This window comes from Alosa pseudoharengus, unplaced genomic scaffold, assembly GCF_046254945.1.
Source record: "Alosa pseudoharengus isolate Yale_2024_CS ecotype anadromous, Long Island Sound unplaced genomic scaffold, YU_APseudo_1.1 YU_APseudo_1.1_scf_8, whole genome shotgun sequence".
NCBI classification, from domain to species: Eukaryota; Metazoa; Chordata; class Actinopteri; order Clupeiformes; family Clupeidae; genus Alosa; species Alosa pseudoharengus.
Genome location: NW_027468870.1, coordinates 36,852,284 through 36,867,036, shown reverse-complemented (window position 1 = coordinate 36,867,036; position 14,753 = coordinate 36,852,284). Strand labels below are relative to the sequence as shown.

General features: G+C 40.3%; 1 pseudogene; it reads right to left on the bottom strand.

The window, feature by feature from the left end:
* Positions 1–1,705: 1,705 nt before the first annotated feature.
* LOC143112143 (UDP-glucuronosyltransferase 2C1 pseudogene) lies at positions 1,706–10,367 on the bottom strand (annotated as a pseudogene).
* Positions 10,368–14,753: the final 4,386 nt, after the last annotated feature.

The following is a 14,753-nucleotide window of genomic DNA, read 5'->3' as shown; positions in this document are numbered from 1 at the left end:
CGCTAGAGTGTTGGGTATAGAGTTCTGTAAATTGGTGAAAGTGATCATGGGACAGTGCTGAATCACTGTGCCAAATTGCATAACTTTAGACCCAGCGGTTCAATTTTCGGCCAGATTTTGACCGGTTGGTGGCGCTAGACGGCTGGGTTTAGAGGTCTATAAATGAGTGTGAGTGGTGAGTGGAGTGTCCCGAAACTTTCTGCCAAAAAATCTGAACTTTTTAGCCAGGCGTTCTATGGGCTGCCATAGACTCCAATGGCAGACTAATAACTAGATGTACCGCAGAGCGGTACAAAATATGACCGCCGCCCAGTCCAGCACATTTTTTCCACAAAAAAAAATCACGCTGAAAGGCCTATATGCGTCTAACTGTCTCACTAAATTGCATTATCCACACTCAATTCTCACTGGTATCTGCTAGACAACCAAAGTACCAAAGTACAAAAGTACCAAAACATGATTAGTTCATAGATTCCACATGTAAAATTAATTTTATACAACCCCACCTCCATCTTGCCTGTTCATAATTCTGAGAAATTCTTGAATTGTGTGCATGTGTGCATGTACATGTTTATGTTATGTGTGTGTGTGTGTGTGTGTGTGTGTGTGTGTGCGTGCTTGTGTGTGTGCCTGCGTATGTGCCTGTGCATGCAAGTGTACATATGTCTACTGTGTGAGTATGTGTCATACGTATGATTACTGTGAATGTATGTGTGTGTGTGTGTACAGTATCTGTTTGTGCACATGTGTGCACATGAAATGGGTTAACATGACCCCTGGAGGCAAACATACGGAAAAAAATGGTCATCCTAGTCCCTACGGTTCTCAAGATATTCACAGAGAACTGTGTCTGCCCTACCCTCCTTTCGGGGGGTCCAGTCCAGCGGGGGGGCTACAGATCAAAACGAAAAACTACGGTTCCATGCTATCCATGTGGGGTTACATGCCCACCAAGTTTTGTGTACCCCCGTCTTTCAGTGTCCCGGGAATCCTTGTTGGTGTACGTCACTAAATGTACACATACATTATTTTATTGTAAGGCCCCCCATGAACGAAAGTACACAAAACTTGGCATGCATTTGGAGGGTGTCATAATGATCCTACACTTTTAATTTCGTGCAGTTTTGACCTTGTCAGCCAGAGATATTGTGATGAAAACACCTAATTTTTCGCTTTTTAATTTTTAACTAGGTGGCGCTATACATGAAATAAGTGGTAATGGGATGGGTTGACATGCCCCCTTAAGACCAACATACATAAAAAAGGTGGACCTCCTAGGCCCTACGGTTCTCGAGATATTCACAGAAAACTGTCTCCGGCCACCTACAGGCCAGTTGGTGTATAGTAACATAAATTAATTTATTGTGTGGCCCCCCATGAACGGAATTCCACAAAACTTGGCGTGCATACAGAGGGTGTTTTACAAGAAACGATTAACTAGAACAAAAGTGTAAAAATTATGTCACATTCTGATCATGTGGGACCGATGTACACATTAAAATCATGTAAATTCAAGGAACTTTTTTTTCAGTGATATGCTGTTGTTGTTGGCAACTCTTGGGCTGGTATGATCATAATCTGGAGCACGATCAAAGCAGAGGAGTTGGTATATAGAGCCGGAGAGAGGGAGTAAGTTCCGTCCCCAATCATTTTAATAGCCGATCACAATTTGATGTGGCAACAAATTTAATCCATTTCAATCAGGTCACTCGTGCTTTACTTTCTTTCTGCAGCACATTCTGCAACACATATATCTAATAGCTGCTACAGTAGTCAACAAAAGGAGCCCAACCAAAGACAGCAGCATCAGAATGACATCTAGTGAGTGGTAGGTGTACCAGGGCATCTTGTAGGAGTCAGTGCGTAGATGAGCAGCTCCCTTGTTCCTCATGACGAACTCGATCCAGAACCCTGCCTGGTCCAGCGGGCTCATGGGCTGGTCCCTGTGGAGCCGAGACAGCCTCTGCATGTTCTCCCTGTAGCTGGGGTTCTGCGTGATCTCCTGCAAGCTTGTGTGGAAGGTGTGCTGGTTCAGTTCGGACAGGTCCAGGATCAGCCCGCCACCCCTCTTCCTCACGCGCAGCAGGTTGTCGAACTGGTCGAAAAACAGCGGGACGCCGAGGACAGGCACCCCGTGGTAGATGGCCTCCTGAACTCCGTTTGTGCCTCCATGGGCGACGAAGGCCTTTATCTGGGGGTGGCCCAGGAGGTCATTCTGGGGCATCCACTGCACCAGCATGGTGTTGTTGCCCAGCGTTGATGGCCTTTCGCCTAGATGCCTCCAGATGACCTTCTGCGGCAGTTTTGCGAATGCAGCTGCTATCTCGTCAGCAATCTCACTGGGGAGCCCTTTGACCAAAGTCCCCAGTGACATGATAACAATCCCATGTTCACCTGCGCTCTGAACGAAAGCCTCCAGGTCATCTGGGAGGGGTTTGGATGGCTTACACTGGAACCCCCCCATGTAGACCACATTAGGCATGGTGGGTCGGGGAAAGTCAAAGACAAAGTCCAGCCTCATAAGCCAGATGTCAGCCTCCTGAGTGTAGGTAAGAACATCGCAGTTTTCATCAAAATGCTTTTTGCATAGATCTTTATAATGTGGCCCCACCACAAAATAGTTCTGAAAGAGCATTGTGCTATAAAAAAGGACATTCTTCACCCTTTGAAAAAAAGTCATGTTATCGGAATAGCCAGATCCTGGAACAGGGATATAAGACAGAGGTGAGGGAGCAATGGCGAAATGACCCTCACCACTACAAATCCAGCGGGCGTTCAGTACAAGGGGAAGCTTAAGGTAGTGGGCTAACATAACCCCTCCAGAGATGGCCGGATCAGTGAGGACGAGGTCAAACTTTTCATTTTGCAGTCGTTGAATAAGCTCTCTGTCATCGAACATTCGTGACAGCAAGTCGCAAGTGAGGCGGTGGGCATTTGACAGCATATCAAAGAACTCCCACTGAATGCTGAGGAATTTCAGCACAGACGCCTTCCCCTTCAGAAATTCTATTTGCTTCTTTAAATAGACATCAAAAAAATCGTCAAATTTGATCTCGTCCGGGACGGTGATGACGGTGAAGAGGGGAGATGTCTCCGGAATGTACCAGCTCGTGGACGGACGGATAAGGGTCATGCTGTGACCCCTGGCGTGCAGGTCCTCCATGAGAATTTTCATGTTGATCCAGTGGCTGCCGTCCACGGGGAAGACTAAAATATTCCCACCATTGCAGCTTTCCACAAACATGCATAGAAGAAAAGCAGCTTTCAATGCTACATTTCCTACAGATTGCAAAGTACTGGACCCCATGATCTCTGAAAAAGATAGGGAGTCAAGATGATCAGATCAGTGCAATCTCAGTCATCATTTTAAACACAGTGTAATCTTTGAGAGAAAGTCCATTTTTGAAATTCTTCAACAATTTAAAAACTCCTTCTACTTTTCAAGTCAAAGGGCATATATAAATTCTCTGCTCTAAAAATGCTGTTTCAGTGGTAAGACACAGAGAATTAAAACATTTTCTAATGTACCAACATTCTGCCACTCTTGCATGTATCTCAATAGTGAATTGATAGGCTACAGCTTAAAACATGACATGCTAATTGTTAAGTGAAACTAAAATACAATATAAACGTTGAGGTGAAAGTAAACTGGAGATACAATAGATTATAAAACACTTTTTATATGCAGAATCGGACCGGCCTTTGTTGCAAGCCTTTTGAGTTCTGTCCATAATTTCATAGCTAATATAGAATAACTTCACTTACAAGTTTCCGTGGCAGCCAGTCCAGTGGGAGCCAATTTTTGATTATCAAAAGCTACTCTGGCATCAACAAGATTGATGTTGGCATCTGCCTGTCTCTGCACGTGTATAGCATTATTACCAAATCTGCTGCGTGTGCTTGTGTGTGAGTGTTCAAAGTACAATTTCTCAACATGTTGATCATTAACAAAGAAAGATGTCACATCCGGACCACCCACTTCTCATAGAAATGTATGTTTTGTACACAAAGCATGCTGTGAATGGGAAACAGAGCATTCTAATATGTCGGAGTATTTGGCTATCACAGCAAGTCAAGGCTGATAAGTTCTCACATGTTCAGTGAGAAACTTTCCACTTGGCAAACCAATGCCACAAGCATTGACTTGCCTATTGCTCTCCATGTCGAACGCTATTGTCATATTTAAAAAATGTTGCCATGTGAGCCCCTTCAGACAGGGTTATTATTTGCTGTCACCACATGTGTTTTATAAATTGACAGAGGGCAATGTAAACTCTCATCTAAGTGCTTTCTGGAAATGGTATTGAAAGACGTGCAACACGCTCTCTGAAGTGTGACGTTTTCGTGATGCTATAAAGAAAGAATAAGTTTGAAGATTCATGGTAAAGTCAAGGGCAATTTGTTCAGGAAAGATAAGGGGAAACCCTATTACATTAATATAGAAATGTGTCTTTTGACAACGTGGCAACTTTAAAAACACAAATACACAGATACAGTCCAGCATTAGCTGAACTAAAAAGTGTGAACTATCCTGGTCTGGCTCTCACTAAGTGCTAAACTAGCTCTAGCCTAAATGAGCTATAACATATAGGCTAAATAAATATTTTCAAAGTATGAATGGATGATAAAAAAAAAACTATTCTCTTTAGCTTCATTGCTCCAGATATAAATCCTCATAAGATGAAGCTGAGGTGTTTTAGTTTGGGTCTTTTCAACAGCATATTAGCAGTGTGTATTCAGAGATAGATAATGAGGCCATAGAGCAGTTGGTTTAAAGTTAATATCCTACTCTTAATTCAGTGTTAGAGCTCTAGTGTGTGTGTGTTAGAGCTCTAGTTAGTGTGTGTGTGTGTGTGTGTGTGTGTGTGTGTGTTTCACTACAGCTTTACTCTTTGAAATTGAGGGAGTTTGATTAATTGTATTGCCTGGGTTCTGATTTCCAATTAATGCACCACCACGCATTGAGAACATTTCAACATTTCAACATTTCAAAGCTTATAAACGTGATGTATTTCCAGATTATTGAGCCCTCTGGGAGCAGAGATGGATGGTAATGGTCTCGTTTCAGATATTTGTCATAGTGATATTTTTCCACATTCTTAATCAGTTGGTAATATTCAAACTCTCTCTCTCACCGATATATAACCAGAGGTTCTGAGCACATTTTTGAAAGACAATCTGCCTGGTAATTCATTTTTGAAGACTCATAAACAGTGGAGAAACTCAAAGATCCCAATGTCAAATTCTGTCAAAGTACAGTGGATGTCTGTAGTAAGAGAGAGTAAGTTGGAGATAACTATAGACACCACAATAACAAATTGTAAAAAAATTGTACAAAGTGTAAAAAGTGTAAAATAAATAGTGGAATGAAAAGCCTCAGGGAGAGATTTGCATTTAAGGATGATCATGCCTGATAGCTGCCACTGAAGTGGTTCTCAAAAAAACAGCTAAACATCTTCCTCCAAATAAATATGTTAATGGAGTGATATGGAATGCCCATCCAATTTTACGTTTTTTTATTTTTAGTGTCACACATATTTGAGGCAGTGAGTTAATTCTGTGTAAAGGTACTGCAAAGGAATCAAGAAGATTTAGGAGAGTATAGAGATTTGGTTATCTAAGTATACCAACAGAAAAATCATATTTTCTCCAAGAATGTGTATTTTTCAAGATATTGGGGGTAAAAAAAAATAACTAACTGGCTACACTTTTTACACTCTTATTTAAAAAAAACGAATATTGCAAAACTGGAAAAATAAGGAAGCACCTTCAATAGAGAACTGGAAGGCCTTAATTAAGTATTACTTGTGTATTGAAAGATCAATGTCAGAGGATAAAAATAAAAATAAACAATTTGATAGCGAATGGAGCCAAACTTATAATACCCTCTAGAGCATGTCTTTAGAACCCCTTTTGCTAATTGTTTCCCTCTTTTTTGTTGTGTGTGTGTGTGGATAGGCCTATGTGTATGTTGGTCCTGTTTTGAATGTGGACCAGCAATGTGCAGGGTGGGGTGGAGGTGGGGGTGGTGGTGGGCGGCGGATGGTAGAGTGGGTTGGAGGAAGGGAGGGGGGTTGGTAGGGGTGGGTCGGTATAAATTATACCGTATAATCAATAAGTATTGAGGGAAGCATATGTAAAAGTAGAGATGAAATTCTGAAATTGTTCTTTTTTCATTGTTGTTGTTTCGCCCTTATTTGATGTACTTCCTGGTACCATCATGATGGCCCACAGGAATTAGTATATTTTTAAAAATCTAAAAAATAAAAAAAAAGATTAATAGTGAATGAGATTAACCATAACCTGTTAGAATTGTCTTATGTGAAGAAATAGCAGCATCTGTTGGACCTGAATGCATAATTGATCCCCCATATTTGTTGCAGTATTTTTGATAAGTTGTCATAATTGTAATATGTATGAATAGTCCATTAGTGTCACTCACAGCATAATTACAGTAATCAAATCCTTGACACAAAGCAACTCTGGCATGTACTAATGGCAAGGGCTAATTTCTGGAGTCAGGGGTTTTGTTTACTTGGCCATGTCCCTGTGTTTGGTTGCTCAGGGTAATAACAGTATCCCCTCTCTCCTCCTACCTCCTGTTCAATATTACATAACAGCTGAATTGTTTGCAAAATGAAGCTTCACCACATCGGGTTGGTGGGTATCTGTGCCCATTCAGTTCAACCATTTCTGAGATCTGTCTAAAATATTTTCACCTTCATTTGACACATTCTTGTTCATGTTCTCTGAACAGAAGATCAACTTCAAATCATCAAACAACTGGAGATGTGTTCAAGATAAGAGCTTTGAAAAGGTTTGCGTGGTAACACATCTGTTTGAGACTGAGAGATTGTGTGTGAATGTGTGTCTTGGATATGTCAAGGATGCTCACCCAATTAATCACGAAATAATCAATGCCAAACGCCTGACGACATGAGCCACATAAAAGCTGTCACTGTTGCACTGTTAAAGGCTTACACTACCCATGCTCTCTCCCAGTCCGACTCTGTAAAAACCTGGAGTCCAGACCCAACCCTGCAGTGCTAAATCAACAGCGTTCCATATGCCAGTTTATGGAGATGGAGCCAGTGCTTGAGTTTATAAACATTTTGTTTCTTGCAATCTTCTTTGTTAACGAGGGGTCAAATTCACTCAGTACTTCAGAGGCTATGACCCTAACTTCAATGTCAGTGGTAATTGATGAGACAACCCATTCAGAGAGATATATGGCTCGTCATCATGGCTATGGAACAGACCAGAAAGTCTACATCTACAGACTTCTTTTCTTATTGCAAAAACAAACAATTGAAACATCGGAAAGAATTCTATAGGCAATCTTATTTAGACATATCAATTGTGTTCACATTTCACTCTTTTCACTTGTTCATGAACCGTTTTATCTCAGAAAGGCCTTGATGTGAAATGCACACAGAGTATCAGGATCACATAACTTTTCAGAAGCCAAGCCTTTTCATGCTGCTGATGGGATTTAGAAGCAGGCCCTTGTTGAGTCCCCTTTGCCCCAGGCCTCCTACTGGAGTCAGGCGAATGCGATCGCTCTTGCGCGGTCTTCAGCGCTGTAGCACTACTGAGAAAAGGGACGTAATGCTTGAATGTGTGCCATTAGTGCAAAACAGTTTCAAGGGAATCATCTGGAACGAGTCTGTGCTTTGTGTTGTGTGTGTGTGTGTGTGTGTGTGTGTGTGTGTGTGTGTGTCTGTGTGTGTGTGTGTGTGTGTGTGTGTGTGTGTGTGTGTGTGTACAGTATGTGTGTCTATGTGTGTGTCTGTGTGTGTGTGTGTTTCTGTGTGTGTGTGGACAGAGAAAGGCCCAAACTCCCAGATCGAGCCTGGAGAAGTTCTCTCCATGAGAGCAGTGCAGACAGAGGAGGATGGGAAAAAAGCATGATGTAGCGGTTGAAGAGCCATACTTGTGGTCATGCTTAAGTATTGTAAAGCAGTTTCATTTGGCCCTGATGTTGTGATCCCTGCTGACTGATTTACTGCAGTGCTTCACAACCCTACAAGATTTCAACAAGGCAGTTTGTTATGTGTTGGTCAGGTACATTTCGGTTTCTCAATATTGTTTGAAACTAATTGGAAATGTATGGTATGATTCATTAAAAACATATTTTTTAACATGTAATGATCCTTTACATAATTTGTACTTTGTGCTTTTTCAGTCTACAGAAATATTTTTGTCTGTATGAGCTTCAGGAGAAGAAACACAGAAGTGTCTAGAACATTAAGGCTTATGTGTCTTTTATTGTGCGCTGAAGGACAAGGGCGTCGTAGTGGGGGGACAAGTGGGAATAAATTACCCGGGCCCCAAGTGGGGGGAGGGCCCCTAAGGAGTTGAATTTTATTTTCCTTAATAATAAATAATTTCCTTATTTTAAAGATCTTAATAAATGTTATTAACTAATATAGATGCAAATATTTCGGGTAAATGCATCAGTTGATTGATGTATTAAATTGTGTCCAAGCCAACATTGTTTGAGGGCAGGCACCCTCTCCCTTGCACGAAATGGTTCAGTCCGCCTTCCCCTGCTAGGCGCATTTTTGAAGTAACGTTCATTCTGCAGAAGCGGCAACGCAGACGGTCACAGTGTGAAGATGTTTAAGTCTAAGAAAGCTAAATCCGGTTCCCAGAAAAGAAAAGAGAGGCAAGAAAGGGAGAAAAAAATAAATGAGGGAAAACAAGTGTTAACAGCCTTCTTTCCCAAGAAAGGTGAGCCCAATGTGAAAGCAATAGTCTACAAATGAAATGAACTCCTGAAGGTTACAAAACACTTCAATACCACCGCGAATCCGCGATTATCAGTGCTAAAACAGCATTAACACAAAATTAGAAATAACATGATGCCTGATTTATAGCCTACCACAACATTTCAATAGCCTACTAATTCGAAAATTATTATGAGCTAATAGCTTAACTTAGTAGGCTCAATGTTATATAGGTTCATGAGGAAAGGCTGTCAAATTAGTAGCAAAGCTAACTTGTGAAACGCATCACACTCAGTTAGCTATAGATAGCTGTTCTCTCAGCCAAAAGTGTTCAATTTGTATAGATAGCTGTTCTCTCAGCCAAAAGTGTTTTCATTCATTTCATGTTCTAGCTTTTAAACATTCTTCAAATAAAACAGAAATTCAGTGAAGTCTTGGGTAATAAGATTATTTTCTGTTATACAGTACATATAAGAGTTGTTAGATTAATTCAGTGTGTGATTAGATAGTAGTTAGTTGTGAACCTCATGCTTCATGCTTACAGCCGGTGGTTGGTTGGTTGGTTGGGGGGGGGGGGGGGGCCCCTGGCCACCACTTGTGCATAGGGCCCAGAATTTGGTGCTACGCCTCTGCTGAAGGATAAGCTAGTGTGAAGCCATACCATACTTGCCAGTAACTCTTAGGGTGAGATCTAAGATTTAGTTACAGACATTTCCCCATCCTCTCCAGTGATTTACATTTTAGAAGCTTCTGTCTATCCATAACGACTATGCCATAAAAATAGAGATCCGCACCAGAGCTGGGCTGACTGTAAAGTGATGCTGTCAGAGGCTCTGAGATCTGTGAAGTGAGCCTGATAAATGGGATGATATTTCAGTGACAGACAGCTGAGGTTAGGGGGAGTTCCTTGGCCTGTCACTGGCCCTTGACGGCCAAAAGAGAAGCTTTTTGTGGCGGCGCTAGTAAGTGCTGACAGAGATTACTTTATATTCATGCCATTTGTGTGAAGCCGCTTCATTCAGGTGTCAGGCTGGGCTCCTCTTAGAGGCCTCCGCAACGGAGGCAACATCAAAAGCATAGCCTTTGGAGATTTTACTTGATAAAACCTGATAGGCTCTTAGCAAGTTTCTAGGTAGCTGATGATTAATGTGACAGCCCCAGGGAGGTGGGTTTGGGGGAGTGTTTGTGTGTGTGTCTGTGTGTGTGTGTGTGTCTGTGTGTGTGTGTGATTTGTCAGATCTTCTCCGATATGCTGTAGGAGCACCCCAGAGGTGGCATTCACTCCGCAGGATTATTTTTCCATTCCTCCAGTGAAAACAGAGGCGTTCCTTATGTCATGGATTATGCCACTTGTTAATGGATTTATCCTACCTTGATTCTTGGGTCAGTAGAATGGAAAGTCATAGATCTGTTTCCATCAAAATACTTCCAATATGATCCTGACATTTATTGCAAAGCAGTCTGAAAAACCCTGAAAGAGCTTTCCTTGATGCATTAGGATATATACACTGATATTAACATAATGACATAAAATACAATAATCACATAATCTGCTCAGTTTACCATGCTTTTGATTATATATATACACAGTAAAATTCCAAGAGTTAAAATGACAGAGTAGACTGTTATTGACTCTAATAGAGTTACATTTACTACAGTTGGAGTAAAATGTACTCTAGCATATTAGTTAAAAAACAGAGTTAAAATCACAAGAGTTAATCATCCACCCCATTTTCTCATTTGGACGCCATTTTAGAAATTTTTTTGGGAGATGTCTGCCTAATTATTATTTGGATATTATTCATAAAAAATCGTGTTTTTCTTCTGGTTAATTCCAAAGTCATTCGGTAGCTTTAAGATTTTTTTCTGGACTAGGCTACTAAAAAATTACTTGCAAGTTTGTAGGCTAGCATGTGCTACAGTAAAATAGGCAAATACTGCTAAGCTATCACCCATAAACCAGGCTATAAACGGAGTCTCTGTTATCAAGCCTATTGCTGTTCACAAAGAATAGTCAAAGCGAACAAACATTATAATAATAATAATTATTATTATTGTATGTTTGTTACATGCAATTGTGTAAGGGCTCAGACAAATTACTAACTGGCGAAACGTGCCCTCTGGTATCTCACGTCAGAGACGAACGTTAGTAGCTTATCACCCACTTCCTTCCATTTGAGACTGCAGCGACGCGACGGAGCCTGATTAGAAGAATCTCTCTGTTGCAGTTGAAGGTGAGTAGATGTTCATCTAAAATACACTTACTAGAGATTTATTTCACATGTTCCGTAGTATGCCGCGAAAATGATAAATGATAAGTGGTGACGCGAAAGAGGAGTGTAAACTGAACGTAAATGTATGGTCAAGATATCGTTCTGAAATGTGTTGACCTTCAGGGGCTAACGTTAACGTTAAGTTAACTGCTAACGAAGGTTGAAAGTTAACATGAACGTTAACGTTACCTCTGTGTAACATGAGGTACATGTCAATTCGTGCTCCTGTATTGTACAATGCTATACGTTTTTTTATCATGTTAATATTTACTCAACCAAATATGATACCAGTATAATCGTCTTTAATGGTTAACATTGACTTGGTTAGCCTATCAGCCAACGTAGCTCTCATTGGCAGCTTAGCATAATGCAAATCAGATATCAAATAAAGGCTATGGTTAGCTTAATGAGGTAACAGTTACTGTTGTTAGCTACTTAACATTAACAGTCATTAATAGGGCAAATTAGCTTAAAGGTCATGCTCTACTAAAAAGCTTGTTTCACGTAAAGCAGGCATCCATAAGCATGAATTTGGCCTTCACAAGTTGGTTATTTCAAAACTAGCTGCATTAATTTACTATCAAGGACATGTGTTGATTGCTGAATGTGCATCATTGATAGCATAGAAGACACGTGTTCAGTGCAAAGTGCCAACAGGTGCACGTGCCACATTTACTAGTTTAGTCAGTGTCACTGAGAGTTGTTACCTGGTTTGTTTTAAGAAAGTGTTTTAAAAGTAGTGTTGATTTTGTCTGAATGTTTGATTTTATGTTTTTTCAGGATGTTGGTGAAAGTTAAATACCAGGCAGACCAGATACATTTAAAATGGTGGAAACTGATGCCACTCTAGAGGATTTCTTTAACCAAGGTACTGATTTATTCAATTGTTGCATTGTTTAAGTCTATTGTCAGGTTTTTTTTGTAATGTTCTGTTAATTTTTATTTTAGTGTTCATGAAATTTGATATTGAAGCCAAACACCAAGCTGGGCTAAAATGTATGATGAGTTTGGTACAGAAGATTGACAACTATGTGTCTGAAGATGTGGTGAAGGATCCAAATTGTGGTGTATTAAAGCTGAAGCCTGCAGAAGATGATGGTGAGTTGTATTATGGAATGTAGTTAAAACTTGGTACAAGTTTTGTGAATATATCAACAGCGGTTGCAACACATTGTTTTGATGGAATGCCACTCTGTGGGGTTTGTGGATGTTGATTATGTCCGTCTTTGAGCCTATTTAGTGTTTAAAAATCTCAGTCATCAAAGACTACATGACATACAGCCGTCACAGGTACTGGACATGACTATATTACTGATTTATTCTGTCCTCTGCTTTGTAGTAGATGCATTATGTGATTCAGATGACACCACTGCCTTGTCTCCAAATAAGCCCAAGGGAGATGATTGGGTAGAGCAAGTAAGTGGCATTTTTTCCCTAGTTAAATATTGGTAAAATCTTTATGCTGCCCATTAACACAAAGGTAACCTAAACTGAAACCCACACTGAGGTATTTTTTTTTTCTTCAAAAAAATTCCACACATCAGATCTGTGCAAAATGATCTTTTTATTCTAGATTTCGGTCATAGACCCTCTTCAGGAATCCTGAAAAAGGCCTATGACCAAAAGCTATATAAAAAGATAATTTTGCACAGATGCGAGTGTGTGGATTTGTCATGCTGTGCTTGACTTTTGACTTTAAATCCCAGTATCTCAACCACCAGATGAACAGTATTTTTTGTTTCTTTTAAATGATTGAACTTGAAATGAAACCATTTCATAAGTATTTCTGCATACAAATTGTAATGAATCTGTTTAAGATCAAATACATTGTTTACAGTGCACTGAATTTCACATTGATCTCCATTTCTCAAGGTCACCGAGAACTGTCGGTACAGGGAAAAAACAAAAAACAAAAAAACAATCGGATTCACTTAGCTCGAGATGCTGCAGCCACGAAGCTACTGCGCTACACTCTAGGGGCATGTTCCTGAGCCCCAATGTTCATGACCCCAGAGTGTAGCGCTGTAGCTGCACAGTCGCTTTAGCTGCTGGCTGTAGCAACTCGAGCTATGTAAAACCGATTGTTTTCGTTTTACATACTCGGTGATCCAAGAAATGGAGATCTATTTGGAAAATCGCTGGATTTCCCCTTAATGCTGTAACTCACCCTACTTTATACTGTTTTATAGGAACATTTCTATGATCCAGCCAGCGGATCAGGGTACCTGGCCTGACGCATTAAAACAATTCAGAGGAAAGCCTCAGGAACCACAAAGTCCAGCACACAATGAACATAATGGAGGACCAGCTTCTGAAGATGTGCCCGAGCCAGTCCTGAATGAAGAACAGCTGAGAGAGGCGGTATCTCTAATGAAGCATTCTTCTGATGAAGAAGTTGTGCGGCTGAAGGTGAACGTTTGATTATCGTCAGAAAAAATGGTCCATGACCCTCAATCACCTCATATGCTTGCAACATTCTCTCGATTTGTGGATGTAATGGATCAGATTGAGCAAGACTGTTACTGTTTGGTGAGATTTCAGCGAAGCTTTTTGAGAGGTGGTCAACTATGTTCAAAGAGAAGACTATTAAACAGAGTAAAGGTCTTTCTTCCTCCAGCATCGAACTGCAAAAAAGGATCCAGGTAGCAGAATCACCACATGGGCTGTGTCCCGGTAGAACACTCAGGTTAAAGTATGGTGAGACTGGGTGTTTCAGGGACATTTTCTGGCTTTTAGAAAACATTTGGAAAGGTTACATGAGTATAGCGTTAATAATGTTCATGTTTTGGAAAATAACTGTAGTGAACACACAAGTAATGATTTGGCGGTAGATTTTGATACAGTGGTTCCTGTTATGCATTCTGCTGTACATGAGATACAGGTTGAGGAAACTATTCAGTTTTTTGAGTGATAAGCAAAGTGTTGAGGAAATGAATCATACTTTAAGTCATCTTAAATCTCTTCTAGGCCCCATCCATTGGATCATGCCTTAGGTATGAGCTACACCAGGCGCGTAACTGAAGCGATCTGTTCGCGACGCGTAAAATTCATTTTTTTCAAACGTACGCGCCGCTATCACATCTGGTGTAGCTACCTCCATTGATTATAGTGCCAGCTAATTGTTGCAGCAGACGCTATGCGAACGTAAAGCTTCAGTTACGCGCCTGGTGTAGCTTCACTGTTAGAATGTGTGGACTTAAACATGTCTGTGATGCTAGAATGTTTCAGTACAGACTGTAGAGTGAGTAAAATTGGTATGTAAGCTAATGTATCACTAACAACAACTTGATATTATGTTCTAGTGGCTTTGTTCCATTTGATGCCAAATGTGTTGTACTGTACATGCATTTACAAAAGGAAATATATTGTATATTGATACATTAACATAATATTTTGTAATAAATATTTTTTCAATAATTTGTCTATGTCCTTCAGATTTTGTAGAACTTGATAAAGGGTAAATAAAGACAAGCAAAATGGTGACTCTAGCAAGAGTAGCTGGGAATAAACTCTGAATAGAGATAAACTAAGATTACCCCATTAAGAGTTAAGATGACTCTGGAAAGAGTTGTTGGCTTATAGAGTAGATTTTTCTTTACTCCCTGTGGAGTTTATCTTGGTGATTTTCCAACTCTCTATAGAGTAAATTTAACTCTGAAAAATGTGCTCTAGGAGAAGAGTCAAATTTACTCTCTGTGGGGTGGGACCAATGGGTCTCTATGACAGAGTCAGAATCGACTCTATTAGAGTC